The sequence below is a fragment of the Pteropus alecto genome, unplaced genomic scaffold (assembly GCF_000325575.1).
Source record: "Pteropus alecto unplaced genomic scaffold, ASM32557v1 scaffold88, whole genome shotgun sequence".
NCBI lineage: Eukaryota > Metazoa > Chordata > Mammalia > Chiroptera > Pteropodidae > Pteropus > Pteropus alecto.
In genome coordinates this window covers 10,200,127-10,215,982 of record NW_006494611.1, presented here as the reverse complement: position 1 = coordinate 10,215,982, position 15,856 = coordinate 10,200,127, and the positions used below count along the sequence as shown (strand labels likewise).

At 34.7% G+C, this 15,856-nt stretch overlaps 1 protein-coding gene and 1 pseudogene across 3 annotated transcripts in view; both read right to left on the bottom strand.

Moving 5' to 3' along the window:
- Positions 1-15,856, bottom strand: part of HPSE2 (heparanase 2 (inactive)) — a 538,231-nt gene that overhangs the window by 382,423 nt on the left and 139,952 nt on the right. The window lies entirely within an intron of this gene.
- LOC102881519 lies at positions 11,642-12,507 on the bottom strand (annotated as a pseudogene).

Sequence of the window (15,856 nt, the reverse complement as noted above, 5' to 3'; positions counted from 1 at the left end):
AGAAAAAAAAAAAAAAAAAAAATCAACAAAACAAAGAGGCAACCATCTGAATGGGAGAAGATATTTGCAAGCAACACCTCTGATAAGGTACTAACATCCAAAATATATAAAAAACTCATACAATTCGCCAACAAAAAAATGAACAATCCAGTTAAAAAATGGCCCAAGGACCTGAACAGACATTTCTCCCAAGAAGACATACAAACGGCCAACAGACATACGAAAAGATGCTCAATATCTCTAGCTATTAGGGAAATGCAAATCAAAACCACAATGAGATACCATCTCATATCTGTTAGAATAGCTATAATCAACAGGACAAGTAATAACAAATGTTGAAGAGGATGTAGAGTAAAAGGAACCCTCATACACTGCTGGTGGGACTGCAAATTTGTACAGCCACTGGAAAACAGTAAGGAGGTTGCTCAAAACACTGAGAATTGATGTACCATATGATCCAGCAATCTCTCTATTGGGTATTTACCCCAAAGACTTAAAAACCTATATCCAAAAAGATATTTGTACACCGATGTTTACAGCAGTGTTATTCACAGTGGCCAAGACATGGAAGCAACCGAAGTGTCCTATGATAGATGATTGGATAAAGAAGCGATGGTACATATATACAATAGAATATTACTCAGCCATAAGAAGAGATGAAATACTGTCATTTGCGACAACCTGGATGGACCTTGAGATAATCATGCTAAGCAAAATAAGCCAGACAGAAAAAGTTGAAAATCACATGGTATCACTTATATGTGGGATATAAACCTAAAAGCAACAAATGAAGAGGACAATCAAACAGAGACTCATGGACATGGTCTATAGACTGGTGGTTAACAGAGAACTATAGACTAGTGGTTACTAGTGGAGTGGGGAAGGAGGTGGGAGGTAGACAGGGTAAAGGGGGTTAAATATAGGGGGACAGGGGGAGGGTAAAGTGGGTAAAAGGGATCAAATATATGGTAGTTGAAGGAAACTGGACTTTGGGTGGTAAGCACACAATAGAAAACATAGATGTTAAATTATAATGTACACTTGAAAATTATATAATTGTATTAACCAATGTTACCCCAATAAACTTAATTTAAAAATAAAAAAGAAAAGAAAAAATATACAAAAAAAAAGGAATATAGGGTGGGAGGAATAGCAAACTAAGTGTTTGGAAATGCCTATGAGCAGTAAAGTGGGAAAGCCTGAAATTTCCATTCCCTTTTCCATTCTATTGGGATCTCTAGTGACACCAAATATGTCACTAAAAATATTCCTGATTCAAACACCCATAATAGCTATATGTCAAGGTTTCCTAAAAAAAATGATAATACTAACAGCAATAAGGAAAATATAATGAGCTTTAAAATCACCAATTGTTTGAAATCACTTTCTGACATTTTTGAAGGTTCTTTATTTCTTGTTTTTACTTTGCTCTGATATAAAGGAAATCTTCAAATAGATTTTAACAGCTTTTGTAACTTTGGTTTAGAAAGCCTATTTATTCATACGAAGGAATATAATAAAAGAGACTGCTTCCTTCATTTTGAAACATGAGATAAGGTGTAGCCTGATGGTGCCCACACAGAGGACACAGGCTATGCTTTTTCTACTCAATTCACCATTTGCTGAGCACCTAAGTGCCAGCCCTGGGTGAATGCTGAGGAGTCTTTTGGGGGAGAGTTCTCAAGCTCTGTACTTGCAATAATATCCTCTTTCATTCTTTCTACATTCCCTTCTACTCTCAAAATCTTCCTTGTCACCCACTTCTCTCCAAAAAAAAACCCATGAATCTTTTTTATCTTTCACAATCCACCCTTACCCTAATGGGTACAGAGGTCTCATTCTCACCTCTGTGAGTACAGGGCATAGTATTTTATCACCGCATCTCAGAGATTCACTAATACCATTTGGTACTAGGTAGTTCCTAATTTTTTTCCCTTAAAACATTAGAAATTTCAAAGTTAACAAGTGTCCCTTGGTGTCTCACTACTTGCAAAGTATTCTAAACATTCTCTTGTAACACTAGTGATTGCTTTCACTCACTTTTAGGGAGATTTATGTAGGGGTTTTTTGCATGTGGTCAAAAGAAATAGCAAGCCAAATACCAATCAGTAATATGTAGCTGCTAGGATCCTGGGAGCACAAATCTACAAAGTACCAACCTTGTCCCATTAAGCACATCGGTGAGAAATAAATGAAATAAAAACTTTTCATTCTAGTTTAGGCAACAGTTATGAAGTGAATACAATTAAAAAACACAGAATTTTCTACCTTATTTAAAATGTATGTATAGTTTAGGTTTTCTTTGTAAGGAAACTAATAATAACTCAAATTTGATCTTTTTAAGTACTTACAGATGATAATGGGTACCCCCTCTTCAAAACAAAATGAACTCTGAATTTTTGTAATAAAAAAAGCTAGGGCACTGGCAAAAACTGAATGAGGAAGAATGTTACAGCATGAAGCCACAAAATTAGCATCTTAGACCTTATAACAGGCCATGGTAATAAATTTAGATTGGAATATTTTCAGTCCTCTTGAAAGGGCCATCCTCATTGTGATAAGAATGAACAAGGTCATCTTTGCCTGAGATCATCGTCAAATACCTGATTTATCTAAGTTCCTTTAACATGAATATGGTTTTCTAATTCCACATGCTCCATAAATAATGTAGCTTCTCATTCTTGAGTCTGACTCTTCCTCTCCTCACTTCCTTAGCAGCTTTTCCCAATTGTGGCATTAGAGTGCTTGGGCTTTAAGAAGATCGTGTAGGCATGTCATGAACAGATACAATTCAAGGTAGTTAAATCTTAAATCCCCTCAAAATAAACATATTGGCCAAGTAATATAAGATTTCATTTTTAGCATCAAAAAAAATATTCAGAAAAGACTCTCTTAACCTCTGTTTGCAATAAAATAAACAGCTCGACAGTTCCCCTTCTGCTTCTCCCAGATTTCATACAGGGGTTTGTGGAAAGTGTTCACATCTGCAGAGAGAAGAAAGGGAGCAGCTGGAGGGGCTGCCTCTTCTTCCAGCATTTGCTCCCTATAAGCTTATAAAATCTGAGTCACAGATCTTCCAGAAAGTTTAGCCTTTTAAAGATGGATCTGGATTCCCAAGAGATCACTAGGGCTGTTAACAAAATGCCCTATAAGGCTAGTGTCTCAGAGGTCTTTCATTGTCTCTATATATGTCACCACTCACATACTCAAACACATACACATTCATATACAATTATATATATATATACAATAGCTACACCAGGTCATGTAATTTGCATACTACATTTTTAACACATTTGTACAACCTGGCTGGGCATTGTGAAGAACAAGTCAATGTCAGGATTAGCCAAATAGATAATGAAGTTGAAAAAGAATATGCAAGGAAAAAGAGATCACACTGAGAACTATGAAACAAAAGAGAAGCTGATGCAGTAGTAAAAGTCAAACCTCAGTTAAATAAATGAATAATGATTATTATTCATACTATTATTGAGCATTTACTACATGCTAGGCAATGTACAAATTATCTTGTCCCATTTAATAATAATAACCTCAAGAAACAGGCACTGTTATTAAACTTGATTTAAAGAAACTGAGTACTAGAGAGATTAACTTTCTTGCCAAATATGAGAATTAGTAAGTGATGGAACTGGACTCAAACCAGATCTGTCTGACTCTAAGTCCTGTGCTCTAACAGCTTCTTATGCTTATGTGCTGTTTATATGCCACAGGGGTATGAAGGAAGAGAGAGGAAAATGTAAACTTAAGTTTTATTAATATTAAAAGTTTATAGTATTTCTACAGGATTATATTCCTATCACACCTCACCTAGTATATCAGGTCAAATTTAGGAACCTAATTTAAAGACACAAACTTGTAGAGTTAGGAGGTACCAGTTTCTACTACTTCTAGCTGTGACCTTGGTCAGTTCCACAAGAACCTCAGTTTCTCCATCTGAAAATGGGAAAAATACCTACTTCACAGAATTGATGTGAAGATTAGAAATAATGTATGTGAAGTGAAAAACAGAGTCTGGCATATCGTAAGCAGAGAAGGCATTAAAAATATGGCATATAGTATATTTATTATCATTACACCAAAAGGAGGGTGACTAGGATATTGATCATGTTTTGTGAACATTAACATGAGATGTGAGTTTATACATTCTAAGGGAGTGGTTTTGTTATTACTTTTTATTCTGCTCAAATTATAATTCTTAGCAAACTTAAAGCTGGGCTTTTCTGAGGCAAACGAGATAAATCTTATAAACCTAGCAATTTCACATTCCCTAGAGAACTGAGAGGGATTCTCTCCAGTCTCTTGTCAAAATTATCTCTGAAAAAAAAAATGGCCAGTGAGAAAGGAGTCGCAGTGGCTGCTGATGTGCTGCCAAGTCCAACACCCATATCTCTTCAAAGGTTTAACCCATAAAGAAATAATCACTTTCTATCTTGACTGATGGCATTTATCTTGGATTTCAAAGCATCAAAGCACTGTTGGTGCCCAAGATGTTTTGTGAAATGATACTAATGTGTTCAATGATCTACATTTGAGAGGTTGTATTTCTGAAGCTGATAAACAGCAAACCCCACCAGTGAAGTCCATTTCCAATATATAAATGCCATCTACATTAAAACAGGCACCCATGATTCACATCTGCAGAGGCATTTATAGTCTGAAGTAGACTCAGATGATTGCAGGTGGAGGCCTTCATCTAGATGGAAATAACCAGAAAGAAAGCAATAGAAATACAGAAAAGTTGGCATTCAATTCATCCTTCTATCTGAACCCAAAATTGAGTTCTGGGGACAGAATAATAAGACTGTTAACTAGGAGTAAGTCTCTCTCTTTCTCCTCTTTCTACTGCCACCATAGAACCAGTATGCTTCTGTGCATAGTCTTTCCAAGGGAATATCCTTGCCTCAGACTCTATCAACCAAGTCTCAAACACCACTTCTTCCACGAAATATGCCACTTTTCTATTGAGATTATGTCTGTTAAAACCTAAATTGGACCACTGATTCACTAGACTATTGATTCCCCAAGTACTTCCAAAAAAGTGAAACTGGTACCATGAGTAGTAAGAGAAATCATCATATAGCACTGAATCACATAGTGAGAAAGCCATGCCATTTTCTATTCTTTTTCTAGTTTTCTGATTTGTTAAGAAGCAAGTCTCAGTGTCATGCTAATATATCATCAGCATCTCTCCAACACTTGCTAAGGTTCTTTTCACAAGAACTCAGACTCAGAGCCAAGGAGCAAGCAACACTACCTAGACAGAATTTAACGACACTATTTTGTATATACTGTCTTTATTTTCAGTTACTGTCTTTTTATGGCAACTGACCTGATTTTCCATTTGTAATATTAAGATAAAGTATACTTTCTTAATTCATTTTTGAATTATTAAAGTTAAAAAGATGGATCAACTATAAAAATAGTAAGCAGATAAGGGGGAAATTGTAAAGGTGGGTTAAAAGTGAGTAAATTTGGGAAATACAAATTATGAAACAATCTGCAAAGAGAATATTAAAATGTATTCCTCTACTACCCAGTGCAGAGCTAATCTATCCCTCATCTGTAGTCCCACAGCACTTTACCTCTAATAAAGCATGAATTTGTCCTCTTTAAATTGCAGTTGGGTATATACGTTTCTCATTTTCCCTAAATGGAGTGTTAGCTCCTGGAATTCTTGCTCATCTTTGTAGATCTCTTTTATATTACAGAGTACATTCCCTGTGAATGTTTGTTGGGCTCGGAATCTGACTCACCTTGATTACCCTTGTAGAATACTGGTAGTCACCTTAAAGACCCACACAGCACGATTTCTCCACAGCACATAATTTCCATTCCTTTGATTAAAGATCAGTCAATAAACAATCAAGATAGACTTATTAAACTTCCATCATATTAAAGCCCTTTGGGGTAAACTATTAAATTTCCATCATATGAAAGCCCTTTGGGGTAAACTTAATAAACTATTAAGACACTGCTATCAGTATTTTTTATGATTGTAAAAGTTAAAATTAGACAATACAAAAAGCAAAGGGAAAAAGGTATAAACATAAAAATAAATAATCCATAATTCCTATACCTGCAGATAACCATTATTACATTTTAGAGTGTTTTCTTCCAGTATCCTTTCTTTGCTTATTCGTTTTCAGCATTAAGAACTCATTTGTGTTATTAAATTGTGTTCCCACTTTTCATCTCACTCATCCTCATATTCACTTGTGTGCCACCTTCTTTTGTATTTGTTTTGTATGTACCAACCACATGAATGATGAGAAATGTAGAAACATCAAGTAATACAGGGAAACAAAAGAAAAAATAAACAAATTAGACTGCATCAAACTAAAAAGTTTTTGCACAGCAAAGGAAACAGTTAACAAAATGGAAAGACAATCTACTGAATGGGAGAAGATATTCGGCAATAAAACATCCAGTAAGAGGTTAATATACAAAATTTATAAAGAACTCACACAACTTAACATAAAAAAAAAAAACCTAACAGTCCATTTTAAAAAATGGACAGAGGACCTGAATAGATATTTCTCCAAAGAGGACACACGGATGGCCAATAAACATATGAAAAGATGTTCAATATCACTAATCATCAGAGAAATGTAAATTAAAAACATATCACCCTCACACCTGTTAGAATGACCCTCATCAGTAAATCAACAAACAAGTGTTGACGAGGATATGAAGAAAACGGAATCCTCATGCACTGTTGGTGGGACTGCAAACTGGTACAGCCACTATGGAAACATTTTGGAGGTTCCTCAAAAAATTAAAAATAGAACTACCACATGACCCAGCAATTCCACTCCTGGATATTTGTCCGAAGAAATCCAAAACAATAATTTGAAAAGAGATATGCACCCCTATGTCCACTGCAGAGCCATTTACAATTGCCAAGATATGGAAGCAATCTAAGTGCCCAATAGCAGACAACTGAATAAAGAAGAGGTAGTACATATATACAATGGAATTTACTCAATCATAAAAAAAGAATGAAATCTTACCATTTGCTCCAACATGGATAGAACTAGAAGGTATTATGCTAAGTGAAATAAGTTAAACAAAGACCATATGTTCTCACTTATATGTGGAATCTAAAAAATGAAATAAATAAAACAGAAAAAAAAAGAAATAGAAAAGGATGGGTATAAATGACTCTATATAGCCTTTTTCTCAGTAAAGGCATTCCATGACTCAACGGGAAACATAAAGACTTTCAAAAAAGGTGTCAAAATGATTCTTTAGGTGAAGAATATCAATGGTGGCAGTTTCCAAATGAGTAAGTCACAGAACCATAGATTGTGTGAACTGGAAGAAGGCTTAAGAAATGCCTTTATAAACTAGGAGCCAAAGATCAAGAAAAAGGTAATGACTTAGCAAGCTGGGTGGAGATAAAATATTTCACATTATAATATAAGTCAATGGAAAACACAGGTGAATGTTCACCCTACTTGAGAAGAACATGTCTATTATAAATGAGGAACACCTGCATAGCTCAATAAATCCACACAAGTTTCTCCCCGCTTCAGCGCCTGTCCAGGAACTTGTGACCATCACCTTCCTAAATTCTGACTTTGCTCTTCTCTCAACTGCTTATCCTTTCCTAATGTTTTGTTTTATTTTACTTTCCAGTTATTTTCTATTTTCCTTCCCATGAATATGTAATACAAGCATCATTATTTACAGTTTCCTGTACAGAGACCTAAGCTCTTTGGAGGAAAACAGCTGTTACACATTAAAAACAAATTAGTTTATTGTCAACAAAATCACGAATGAAAGAGAAGACACATACCACAGAAATACAAAAGACCATACAAGAAAACTATGAAAAATTATATAATACCAAAATTTAATAACCTCAAGAAATGGATAAATTCTTAGAAATATACAACCTTCCTAGACTGAATCATGAAAAACTGGAAAAGCTAAATAAATCAATTAGCAGTATGGAAATTGAAACAATTATTAAAAACCTATCAAAAAGTAAAAGTCCAGGACCAGATGGCTTCACCAGTGAATTCTACCAAACATTCAATGAAGATTAAATACCTATTCTTCTCAAACTCTTCTAAAAAATCAAAGAGGAGGTGATATTTCCTAACTCCTTTTGTGAGACCATTACCCTGATTCCAAAACCTGGTAAAGATAACACCCCAAAAAAGAAAACTATAGACCAGTATCTCTCATGAACACAGATGCAAAAATCCTAAATAAGACACTAGCAAATCAAATACAACACCACATTAAAAAGATTATACACCATGATCAAGTGGGCTTCATCCCAGGGACACAGGGATGGTTTAACATATACAAATCGATTAATATGATATGCCTTATAAACAAAATAAAGAATAAAAATCATATATTATATCAATAGATGTAGAAAAAGTCTTTGACAAGATACAGCACTGACTTCTGATTAAAATATTTATTATAATAGGTATAGAAAAAAAGTACCTTGACATAATAAAGGCCATATATGACAAACCCTCAGGAAGCATTACATTGAACGATGAAATATTAAAAACTTGTCCTCTAAGATCAGGAACAAGGCAAAGCTGTCCTCTATCTCCACTATTATTCAATATAATATTAGAAGTCCTAGCAAGTGCAATTGGGCAAGAGAAAGATATAAAAGGCATCCAAACAGGAAATGAAGAAGTCAAACTGTCACTATTTACGGATAACATGATTCTCTATATAGAAAACCATGAAGACTCCACGAAAACACAAGAAATAATAAAGAAATACAGCAAATTTTCAGGATACAAAAATCGATGTTCAAAAAGCTATCGCATACCCATACTTTAATAACAAACTGTCATAAAAAGAAATGAAAAAAATCCCTTCTGCAATTGCAACAAAAAGAATAAAATACCTAGGAATAAACCTAACAAAATATGTGAAGGACTAATACAATGAAAACTACAAGGCACTATTAAAAGAAATTGAAGAAGACACAAAGAAATGGAAAGATATGCCATGTTCTTGGACTGGAAAAATCAACATAGTTAAAATACCTTATTTCCTAAAGCATTATACAGATTTAATGCAATCCCTATCAAAATCCCATCAGCATTTTTTAAAATAGAACAAAAAAGCATCAGATTTGTATGGAAGCACAAAAGACCCCAAATAGCCAAAGCAATCCTGAGAAAAAAGAACAAGACTGGAGGTATCACTCTGTCCAACTTCAAATTATACTACAAAGCAACGATAATCAAAACAGTATGGTATTGGCAGAAAAACAGACACACAGCTCAGTGGAACACAATTGAGAGTCCAGAAGTAAACTCCCGTTTATATGGGAAAATAATTTTTGGCAAAGGAGCCAAAATCATACAAAGGAGAAAGAAAAGCCTCTTCAATAAATGTTGCTGGAAAAACTGGAAAGCCACTTGCAAAAGAATGAAATTAGACAGTTGTCTATCACCACAAACCAAAATTGACTCAAAAAGGACTAAAGACCTGAATATAAGACCTGAAACATAAATTGCATAGAAAAAAAACAGGTGCTAAGCTCGTGGACCTTGAACTTAAAGAGGATTTTATGAATTTGACCTCAAAGGCAAGGCAAGTAAAAGCAAAAATAAATTAACGGGACTATATCAAACTAAAAAGCTTCTGCACAGCAAAGAAACCATCAACAATGCGAAAAGGCAACCATCCAAATGGGAGAATATATTTACAAACAATGTCTCTGATAAGGGCCTAATATCCAAAATATACAAAGATCCCATAGAATCCAATAACAAAAAATAACACAAACAATCTGATTAAAAAATAGGCAGAGAATCTGAACAGACACTTCTCCCAAGAAGACATACAAATGGCCAACAGACGTATGAAAGTATACTAAACTTTACTAGCTATTGGAGAAATGCAAATCAAAACCACAATGAGATACCATCTCATACCTATTAGAATAGCTATCATTAACAGGACAAGTAATAATAAGTGTTGAAGAGGATATGGAGAGAAAGGAACCCTCATACACTGCTGGTAGGACTGCAAATTGGTACAACCACTATAGAAAACAGTATGGAGGTCTCTCAAAAAACTAAAAATTGAATTACCATATGATTCAGCAATCCCTCTTCTGGGTATTTACCCAACAAACTTGAAAACATTTATCCAAAAAGATATAAGCACTCCAATGTTCGTAGCAGCATTATTCATGGTGGCCAGCACATGGAAGCATCCAAAGTGTCTTACAATAAATGACTGGATAAAGAAGATATGGTACGTACATACAATGGAATATTACTCACCTAGAAAAAGAGATGAAATACAGCCATTTGCGACAACATGGATGTATCTTGAGATAATCATGCTAAGCGAAATAAGTCAGACAGAAAAAGTTGAAAACCACATGATATCACTCATATGTGGTATATAAATCTAAAAGCAACAAACAAAAATGACAAATAAACAGACTCATGGACATAGACAGTGGACTAGTGGTTACCAGAGGGAAGGGGAATATGGGGGAGGCAGATAATGGTAAAAGGGGTCAAATATGTGGTGATGGAAGGAAATCTAACTATAGGTGGTGAACACATCAAGTAATATATACAACACTTGAAACACTTGAAACTCATTGGATTTTGTTGATCAATGTCACCCCAATGACTTTTAATAATAAAAAATAAAATAAATTCATTTATTGAAATGTAATTAAATTGAGCTATTTGGTATTTGTTAGCATTACTTTCATTTTGTCCCTTTTCCTAGCTAACAATTTGATTATTGTTTTAATAATAACTTTGATACCATATTATCTTTAGGTATCAAACACCTGAAATTGCCACATTGCTAATTACACTGATTTTTTTAGACCAAAAAAAAATCACACTTATTTCAATAATGTGCAAATACACCAAGTCAGTTCACAAAGTTTCAAGCTATAGCTTTAAGTATAATAAAAACCTGATTTTCAAAAATTAAATGGTAAATAGCAGAAATAAAGCTTCATTTTTAAACAAATTCAAGAAACTTGGAAACCTTTAAACTAAAAGATTCTACTTACGTAAATTCAGAATTGCCTTAATTTACAGATGCCAGTAGTACATTGCATTCCAAAAGGACTTCTCAAGGAAAGATTCACCCCACTGGTCAGCACTAGGCAAGAGTGTAAATTCTTGGTATTGACTATTCCTGATTTTGCAACCTCCTTCACATTGTATCAATCGATGTCATTCAACCCATATTTTAAACGTTAGGGAAATCCTAAAAAATGTTTAAAGTTCAATATGAGGCCAAAATATGCTATGCAGAGTTTTTGAAATGGCCTATGTATTTAAAATATTTAAAGACCAATTTCAACTTCGGGCCTATGACATTACTGGGATAAAAGACATAGATTAATAATTCTTCCATTATGTAAAATCTTTTTGTAAGGTTAGCAACGTGGCCTTTAAAACCTCCTTACTTATTTCTACACATACAGAACTCGAATGGAAAATAAAAAAGTTCCCACTAGGAAAAGAAATGTTAATTTTTCTTTATTACTTAACAGCCAAGACACATGTTTTTTTCTGCTCCCCAGAAGCAATGTTAGCTACTAGTTTTAATTCAGGAAAATGTATATCTTCAGGAAGGTTTGCCAAGATATTTATTTAGTCTTTTTCTCAACTTTCTTCATTTTTTCAGTGTAGGCAATAAACTGAATCTGTTCCAAAAATTCCACCACACCATGTAAATGTTAAAGCATAGTTTCCAATGAAGTTCATGTGGTAAAAATCATGCCATGAACCAGCACAGAAAGAGATGAGATTTTATGGATTGAGTGGAATATCTTAACCACTGTGGACATCAATAGTTTCTAGCAAATGAATGGTCACTCATGCCCAAAGAAGAACTACATGTTCACATAAAAGCATGAGTCCAGTGAAAAATCCAGTTCCAAGAATTAGGGCTTCCGGGGATGTGCATATTCAGCTTCCATTCCAAATGGAGCCTGAAACTTATAATGAATTTTATGAATATACTTACATATTTTTGTGGTATAATAGCTTATGCAGGAAATAGTGCCAAGTATCCTCAATCACTGTACAAACAAAGCGTCTTGCCAAAAGCATATACCATCTTGGCATTCTTTCCCAATCATAAGGAATATTTAAATACTCTGTAAAATAATAAGTTCCACAAATTGAAGGAAGTTGGGTACAAAGTGATTAAAGAGAAGTAATTTAAAGCATTTCCATTGGTTTTCCCATGCTTCTGGTTTATCCTTTTGAATTTTGTGCTTTTTCATGTAAGGTATAAATCGAAACAAAAATCTAGGTAAACAACAAGAAATAAAGGGCCTCATGAACTATCAGGGATCCTCATGTTGTAAACTGGGGTATAATTATCTAACATACAGTTTCAAGCATTTTTAAATGGTTCTTGCAGAGGGTTCTCAGGTAAAAATAAATCTGTATACTCTACAGCCAAGGATGCTGAACTAAAGATACCAACATTTTCATTTGTTGCCATTTTTCAAATCTCTACAGACAGCTTTATAATTCTATAAGCCTCTCTTCTGCCCCTCTCACCTGGATGATCAAGCGGAGTGCAGTGATTTCTTAAAGCACCTTCCTTCCTTTCCATAGTATTCCTTTAGTCTGGTTCTCCTACTCTCTAATCATTCTACTATCTGTATTTAAGGTACCTCTTCCCCTTCTTCCCTCTATATGTTAGTACTCCCCAAGGATCTGTTCCCAGTCCTCTGCTCTTGTCTCTATCAAAGCCCTCTTACTCCTAGAGATTTCATCTACACTTATGACATTTGCTACCCTCTTAATTAGCCAAGTGCTAATTAAATCAACTATTAATTAAGTCTTGACTTATCTCTCAAGTTCCAATCATATTTTAAGATGCCTGCAGAACATTTCCAATTATATGTCTTGCTACCATCATATGAATAACCTAGTTTCATTATATTTTCCTCCAAATCAATGATGATCTCTAGTTTCCCTTTCTATTTTAATAGAGGTAAACTATTCTCCTAGATGACTCCAAACCTTGTGCTCTCTCTTGGATTCTCTTTCCTGCCTGTTGTATTTTCTTTGATCCTCTTCCTAATATTATTCATAACTTGCTTTTCATTTTTCCAATTTCCAGATAAGGCCCCTTGTTACCTCATGCTTAGATTACTGCAATACCTTCCTTACTAGTATCTCTGTCAACAGACTCTCCCATTTCTCACCTATCCTGCATTTATGCCTGCCAGAATTATCTTCCTAAAATATTACTTTCATAATGTAATTCCTCTGATCAAAATATCTTTAATTGGTATTGTTGCCTAAAAAAGAAAGTTCAAATTTCACATTCAGGTTCTATACAATCTATTTCCAATTCAAGATTATTTGGGGACTGTCTGTAAGTAGCAGCATGGGAAAACTGAAAGAATACTGGACTCCAAGTAAGGAGATAAGGGGTTAAAATACCAGTTCCTGCTACTTGCTAATTATGTGATCTTGGACAAGTCACTTAACTTCTAAGAACATGTTTCTTTATCTAGAATACAAAGATAAGTAATAATGTTTACATATACTAGGGTAAATATAAATTAAGTAAAAAATATGAACATTCATGACACGACACATGACAATTAAAGTCATATGAATCTGAATATAAAGTCTCTTTCATCTAAAGTTCAATGATTCCCTTTTCTAATCAGTTTCTCCACTCTGATCCAATTCCCTTATTCACTTCTCCCCAACAAGAAAATTCTTCCATTTTCTTGTGCCCCTCTCTTACACCTACACAAATATTACCATCCTTCAAGTTCTCTTCAAAACCTACCCTACTCCATGAAGTCTGTAACAAAAACCTCAGCTAAAAATGTTTGCTACCCATTCTAAGCACCCAGGTCTCTTAACTTGCTGTCTGTATCAATAACCCTTTCATGAATTCAGAACCTATCATCCCAGCAGTATTACATGCACCTTGAGGGCTAGTACTCTGCATTGTTCCTCTTTGTATCTCTCATTCAATCATTCATAGGAAGTCCTCTTTGATGAGGACTTTATACTGAGTTCTAAAGGATTACTAAAAGCTGGCCAGGCCAAGAGAGGGAGGAAGAGCTTCCAGACAGAAGGAACAGCTTGTGTGAAGGTTGTGAGGCCAGAAATAGCTTGACAAATTAAAGCAACTGAAAAAAAGAGATGAAGTAGATAAAACAGAAAGGGACCAGACTGAAGCAGAGCAAGGTGAGAGAGAAAGGAATGCAGTTCCCTCCCCTGAGTATATTCTACCAAAGTACCACATTTTTTAAAAGGCGCCAGTAGCGAACCAACTACAGCTAATATTATAATGAAAAGACTTCAGAGGTAGCAATATGAAAGCTGCCAGGGTGACAAAAAGAGACGAGAGTTAAACAGTGGTGTTTTTGTTGTTTTTGTTACTGTTGTTTTAACTACAGCTTTTCTATCAACCAATGGCCACGCTTCCTTGGTCCACTCTCTCTCTGACCCTCCTCTCTCAACTCAGCTGACATCTAATTAGGGTCCAGATCAGGAAGGGCTCTTCCAGGCTATGGAAAAAAGTTAGATTTTTATGCAAGAGAGTGTATAATCTGATTTGCATTCTAAGAAGTTCATCCTCTGCAATGTGAACCAATCTTTAGAAGTAAGAGCAGTTAGGAGAAGGTAGTAGAATCCAAAATGTTTTCTTTTGAGCTTTTAGCTAGCAGTTTCTATGGAGGCTTAAGTTCAAAAAGGGGAGGTAGATAGGAGTAAAAGGGGTCAAATATTTGGTGACGGAAGGAAATTTAACTTTGAGTGGTGAACACACAATGCGAAATATATGATGCATATCACATTGAAATTTACTTGAAATTTATTTGATCTTATTAACCAAGTTAACTCAATATTTTTATTAAAAAAAGAAAATGAAAAAAAATGATATGGATACTGAAGCTGGTCTAAGCTAAGAAACAACAGAATATCCCAGAAACAGCTTAGCACATACCCCAGCCATGTCCCAAATGAGGTTCTGCATTGGAGTTTATAATACTGTAGACTGCTATAACGCAGAAACTAAGAAGTTATATTTTCTTATCTCCACTTAAACCAGTGGAAATCTTCCTTCCACGAGTTTCTCCTTATCTAACCCTTCAGCTATTGCAATATGAATTGTTTCCAAACCATCTGAAGTTGCAACTTCCCTGTACTTTGTCTCAACACAAATACAGACTCTTTCTGGGAAAGTCTGAGGAAAGCTCATGAAATATTTGTATGTTTTATTTAGTTTTTCAAGTGGAAAGAACAATAGACATTTCCCTGTTTACAAAGAAAAAAAAAACGAATCTGTTGACTCTTACATACAAATAACTCAAACCAGCTGACCTTTAAAATGTCAAACTTCACATGTGGTCAAGCCTCAGACAGACTCTAAGTTTAGGGGGGAAATAATTTAAATAATGAACTGGTAAAGCAAATAAAGTAAAATATTTGGATGATGATTCAGTTGAGTAACCACTAGTGACCCCAAACTGCCACTTGTTTTGGATAGATGCCTCATAAGATTTTAACTTAGGAGAGTTCAGATACAACCCAATTATGGTGGGTGTCTTTCCAAATTGACCAGGTGCTAGAAGTAAGAGGAGGAGTGTCTGATGTATTCAAGAATTCTGGGCCTTTAAAGAATACTGGAAACAAGTCTATTACATATATGACTCATTTACTACCGTCTTGAATAATGATTTTTTTTTTTCAGATTATAGACTAAGACCTTTACAGGACTGAAAATTAGGGACTTCTTCCTCCCTACACATCTCCCTCTATGCAATTCAAAATAAAAACAGTACTAACCTGTAAAGGAAAAAAAAGTATAAGAAAGC